Source organism: Prunus mume, linkage group LG4 (genome assembly GCF_029339155.1).
Source record: "Prunus mume cultivar Tortuosa linkage group LG4, ASM2933915v1, whole genome shotgun sequence".
Lineage (NCBI taxonomy): Eukaryota > Viridiplantae > Streptophyta > Magnoliopsida > Rosales > Rosaceae > Prunus > Prunus mume.
The window spans coordinates 14,758,993-14,764,803 of NC_142701.1; the positions used below are offsets into that span (position 1 = coordinate 14,758,993).

Here is a 5,811-nt window from a genome sequence, read left to right on the forward strand (position 1 = left end):
AACAAACCCAAACCCATAGTATATACATTACAACCATCATCATCTTCTTCTTTTTCATCCATTTTCTTTATTATTTGTTGATTTTTTTGGTCTTGAACTACTTTGTATCAGTGACTTATCTGGGAAAATCATCAACTCGATCAAGCATTTCTTGATGATTAAGGAGTCAAATGATGGGACCCTGATAGTGCAAATTTCTGATGAGCAAAAGCCACGCAGAGTTAGTAAATCAAAAAGTTTCAAATGCTACAAGGAACTGAAAGCAATCTCGTAATAATTTCCTAAATCTTCTTCATTTCCGTTGCTTGCCACTATCTCTATAAAGCTTTTACAATCCCCAACTTCCAACCTTTTGAGTTGGTGTAAGCATTTAGCCACCGAATAAGTTGTCAAGTATTTCAGTCCCTCACAACCTCCCACCTATCAAGTGATTAGATTCCGAAAGGATATTGCAGATAAAGTTAGATTCTTTTATCTGCCACATTGCACACCTTTAGAATTTCCAAGTGTGGAAAAATTGATTTGTAGTCGTCATTCCCCATATGCATCAACTCCTGCATTCTGACGAGACCCAAATTCTTTATGTACGGGAATGTCCTCCCAACAGCATCTATTTCCCCGCTACTAATTCCTTCATACACAAATATTTCTTTCCATGGACCACCAATAACAATGAGCTCTTCAAGACCATGTAATTTTTGGTTGAAAGCAAATGAGTTGGGGTGTGCACAAGAAAATCTAATTTTTTTTGTAGATTTATAAACAACTCTACTAGAAGTGGACTATGCGCTTCATACCAAATCTTCATGTTCTCATCCAAACCCAACTTTTCCAAGTTGGGGAATGAATTACCCTGAAATAAAATAAACTCCTGGATGTCATTGTGAACCCACTTGGCTACTGGTCATCAAGGACCAAGGAATACTGTGGTCACTTGTCGGTAAATCTAATCCAAAGGCAAATAATGATTCAAACCTTAATTAAATTTTACAAAACATTAATTATTTATAAAAAAAAAACTTCAAATATGCTACCGGCTTCAATTATAAGAATGCTATTATCCATTTTTGAACAAAACAAAACTCATAGTATACATATTACAACCATCAAGTTCTTCTTATTTTTCCTCAACTTCCTCGATTATTTATTGTCTTTTTGGGGGCTACTTATTATTTACAATTGTTCTGACCAAGTTCTTACCACTAGAGGGAGGAGACTGACCAAATCTCGAGAAGCAGCAGCCAGAAGTGCAAGGGAAATAGCAAAAACGCAACAAAGATGGAAATCTACAAAAGATGTTGCAAGCTCATTTATCACGTACATTTTCTCAAAAAAAGGACACCCCATATCCTGAGAAACTTAAGATTTTGAATCAGTCTAAACCTAACATAGATGATGGACTTCTGATATCACCACATCCAAGTACATCTGGTGTCTCTCTGTCCTCACTTGTGCTATCAGAAGGAAAGAAAAAGGAACCTAGTGAGCTCATGCGGATTATGCATAAAATTGAAGAGGATCCTGATTGTTATGAGGATAGAAATGTAGGAAATGTGCCAAAAGGAAAACAAATCAATACTCATAGCCAAATTTTCAAGAATACTTATGCTCAACTTGAGAAAGATAAGGCTCAGCAACAAGAGTACAAGGACCTTACCTTTTAATGGGTGGTTAAAATGGCTACTAATCATGAAATATGAAAAAGGCCTTTGATTGAGATTTCGTTCAAAGACCTAACACTTACTTTGAAAGCAAAAAATAGGCATCTATTTAGGTGTGCAACTGGTAAAATTAGGCATGGCAGCAAATTCCTGATGAGCAAAAGCCTCGCAGAATTGGTAGATTAGAAAGTTTCAACGCGATCAATGATTAAGATGAATCTAGTATACTCTTTTAATAAGAATGCTATTATCCATTTTGTGAACAAATCCAAACCCATAACATACATATTATAACCATCATCATCTTCTTCTTTTTCCTCTACTTCCTTTGTTATTTGTTGTCTTTTTGGTCTTGAACTACTTTGGATCAGTGACTTGTCTGAGAAAATCTTCAACTCGATCTGACATTTCTCGACCATTAAGGAGTTAAATGAATGAGACGCTGTTAGTGCAAATTTCTGATGAGCAAAAGCCTCGCAGAATTGGTAGATTAGAAAGTTTCGATGCGATCAATGATTAAGATGAATTTAGTATGAACTTTGAATAAGAATGCTATTATCCATTTTTGAATAAACCCAAACTCATAGTGTACATATTACAACCATCATCATCTTCTTGTTTTTCCTCCATTTCCTCTGTTATTTGTTGTCCTTTTGGTCTTGAACTACTTTGTACTAGTTACTCATCTGGAAAAATCTTTAACTTGATCAGACATATTTCGACCATTAAGGAGTTAAATGATGGGACTCTGATAGCGTAAATTTCTGATGAGCAAAAGCCTCGCAGAATTGGTAGATCAGAAAGTTTTGATGCGATCAATGATTAAGATGAATCTAGTATGAACTTTGAATAAGAATGCTATCATCCATTTTTGAACAAACCCAAACCTATAGCATACATATTACAACCATCATCTTCTTGTTTTTCCTCCATTTCCTCTATTATTTGTTGTTTTTTTTTGTCTTAAACTACTTTGGATCAGTTACTCAACTGGGAAAATCTTGAACTCGATTAGACATTTCTCAACCATTAATGAGTTAAATGATGGGACCCTGATAATGCAAATTTCGGATGAGCAAAAATCTCACAGAATTAATAGATCAGAAAGTTTCAAATGTTGAAAAGAAGTGAAAAGAAACTGGTAAAAATTTTATGAATGTTCTTCATTTATGTTGCTTGCCACTATATTTGTCAAGCTTTTACAATCCCCAACTTCCAACCTTTTGAGTTGTTGTAAGCATTTAGCCATCGAATAAGTTGTCAAGTATTTCAGTCCCTCACAACCTCCTGCCCCTCAAGTGATTAGACTCCAAAAGCATATTTGCGAATGAAGTTAGATTCTTTAATCTACCACATTAGCACACCTTTAGAATTTCCAAGTTTGGAAAAATTGATTTGTAGTCGTCATTCCCCAGATGCATTAGCTCCTGCATTCTAACGAGACCCAAATTCTTTATGTACGGGAAGGTCCTCCTAACTGCATCTATTTCCCCACTACTAATTCATGCATACACAAATATTTCTTTCTATGGACCACCAATAACAATGGTCTTTTCAAGACCATGTAATTTTTGGTTGAAAGCAAATGAGTTAGATTGTGCACAAGAAAATCTATTTTTTTTTAAAGATTTATAAACAACTCTACTGGGAGTAGACCATGCGCTTCATACCAAATCTCCATGTTCTCGTCCAAACCCAACTTTTTCAAGTTGAGGAATGAATTACCTTGAAATACAACTCCTGGATGTCATTGTCAACCCACTTGGCCAGTTGCATAATTAAATACTATATTCAGTGGCGTTCACCTGGTCATCAGGGACCAAGGAACATTGTGGTCACCTGTCATTAGATCTCATCCAAAGGCACATAATGATTCGAACCTTAATTATATTTTAAAAAATATTTTAATTATTTTAAAAAACTTCAAATATACTACTGACTTCAATCCACCAAAGAGAAAAGATTTAGAAAACTTGAAGAAATCATTCTTATCAAAAGCCTAAAACTATTGTCACATATGAATGTTCCATTCCATAAGGGATGATGGATTTATGTAGCGTGGTCATGAAATAATGCTCCATGAATAGGTTAATCCTTATTATAATTTAACCTAGATACATACTTAGATTTAATGTAAAAGTCGGTTCGATCAATGATTGAGATGAATCTAGTATGAACCTTGAATACGAATGCTATCTATTTTTCAACAAACCCAAACTCATAACATACATATTACAACCATCATCTTCTTCTTGTTTTTCCTCAATTTCCTTTGTTATTTGTTGTCTTTTTGGTCTTTAAATACTTTGAATCAGTTACTTATCTGGAAAAATCTTCAACTCGATCAGACATATCTGGACCATTAAGGAGTTAAATGATGGGACTCTAATAATGCAAATTTTTTATGAGCAAAAGCCTTGCAGAATTGGTAGATCAGAAAGTTTCGATGCAATTAATGAATAAGATGAATCTAATATGAACTTTGAATAAGAATGCTATTATCCATTTTTGAATAAATCCAAACCCATAGCATACATATTGCAACCATCATCTTCTTGTTTTTCCTCCATTTCCTCTGTTATTTGTTGTCGTTTTGGTCTTGAACAATTTTGGATCAGTTACTCATCTAGGAAAATCTTCAACTCGATCAAACATATCTCGACCATTAAGAAGTTAAATGATGGGACTTTGATAGTGCAAAATTCTGATGAACAAATGCCTCGCAGAATTGGTAGATCAGAAAGTTTCGATTCGATCAATGATTAAGATGAATATTGTATGAAATTTGAATAAGAATATTAGTCATTTTGTGAACAAACCCAAACACATAGTATACGTATTACAACCACCGTCTTCTTCTTCTTTTTCCTCTATTCATTTGTTATTTGTTGTCTTTTTGGTTTTGAACTACTTTGAATTAGTGACTTGGTTGGGAAAATCTTCAACTCGATCTGACATTTCTCGACCATTAAGGAGTTAAATAATGGGACCCCGATAGTGCAAATTTTTTATGAGCAAAAGCCTCGCAAAATTGGTAGATTAGAAAGTTTCAATGTGATCAATGATTAATATGAATCACGTATGAACTTTGAATAAGAATGCTATTATCCATTTGTGAAAAAACCCAAACTCATAGCATACATATTATAACCATCATCTTCTTCTTGTTTTTCCTCAATTTCCTCTTTTATTTGTTGTATTTTTGGTCTTGAACTACTTTAGATCAGTTATTCATTTGGAATTTTTTTTTAACTCGATCAGACATATATCGACCATTAATGAGTTAAATGATGGGACTCTGGTAGTGGAAATTTCTGATGAGCAAAAGCCTCGCAGAATTGGTAGATAAAAAAGTTTCGATGCGATCAATGATTAAGATGAATCTAGTATGAACTTCGAATAAGAATGCTATTATCCATTTTTGAACAAGCCCAAACTCATAGTATACATATGATAACCATCTTCTTCTTCTTATTTTTCCTCTATTTCCTCTGTTATTTGTTGTCCTTTTGTTCTTGAACTACTTTGGATTAGTTACTCATCTGGAAAAAATTTCAACTCGATCAGACATATCTCGACTATTAAGGAGTTAAATGATGGGACTCTGGTAGTGGAAATATCTGATGAGCAAAAGTCTCGCAGAATTGGTAGATCAGAAAGTTTCGATGCGATCAATGATTAAGATGAATCTAGTATGAACTTTGAATAAGAATGCTATTATCCATTTTTGAACAAACCCAAACTCATAGCATACATATTACAACCATCATCTTCTTCTTGTTTTTCCTCTATTTTCTCTGTTATTTGTTGTCCTTTTGGTATTGAACTACTTTGGATCAGTTACTCATCTGGTAAAATATTCAACTCGATCAGACATATCTCGACCATTAGAAAGTTAAACGAAGGGACCCTGATAGTGCAAACTTCTGATGAGCAAATGCCTTACATTATTGGTAGATCAGAAAGTTTTGATGCGATCAATGATTAAGATGAATCTAGTATGAACTTTGAATAAGAAAGCTATTATCCATTTTTGAACAAACCTAAACCCATAGCACATATATTACAACCATCATCATCATCTTCTTTTTCCTCCACTTCCTCTGTTATTTGTTGTCTTTTTGGTTTTGAACTACTTTGGATCAGTGAC

General features: G+C 34.0%; 1 pseudogene; it reads left to right on the forward strand.

The window, feature by feature from the left end:
* Positions 1–1,051: 1,051 nt before the first annotated feature.
* Positions 1,052–1,847, forward strand: LOC148917976 (ABC transporter G family member 28-like; annotated as a pseudogene).
* The last annotated feature ends 3,964 nt before the right edge of the window (positions 1,848–5,811 follow it).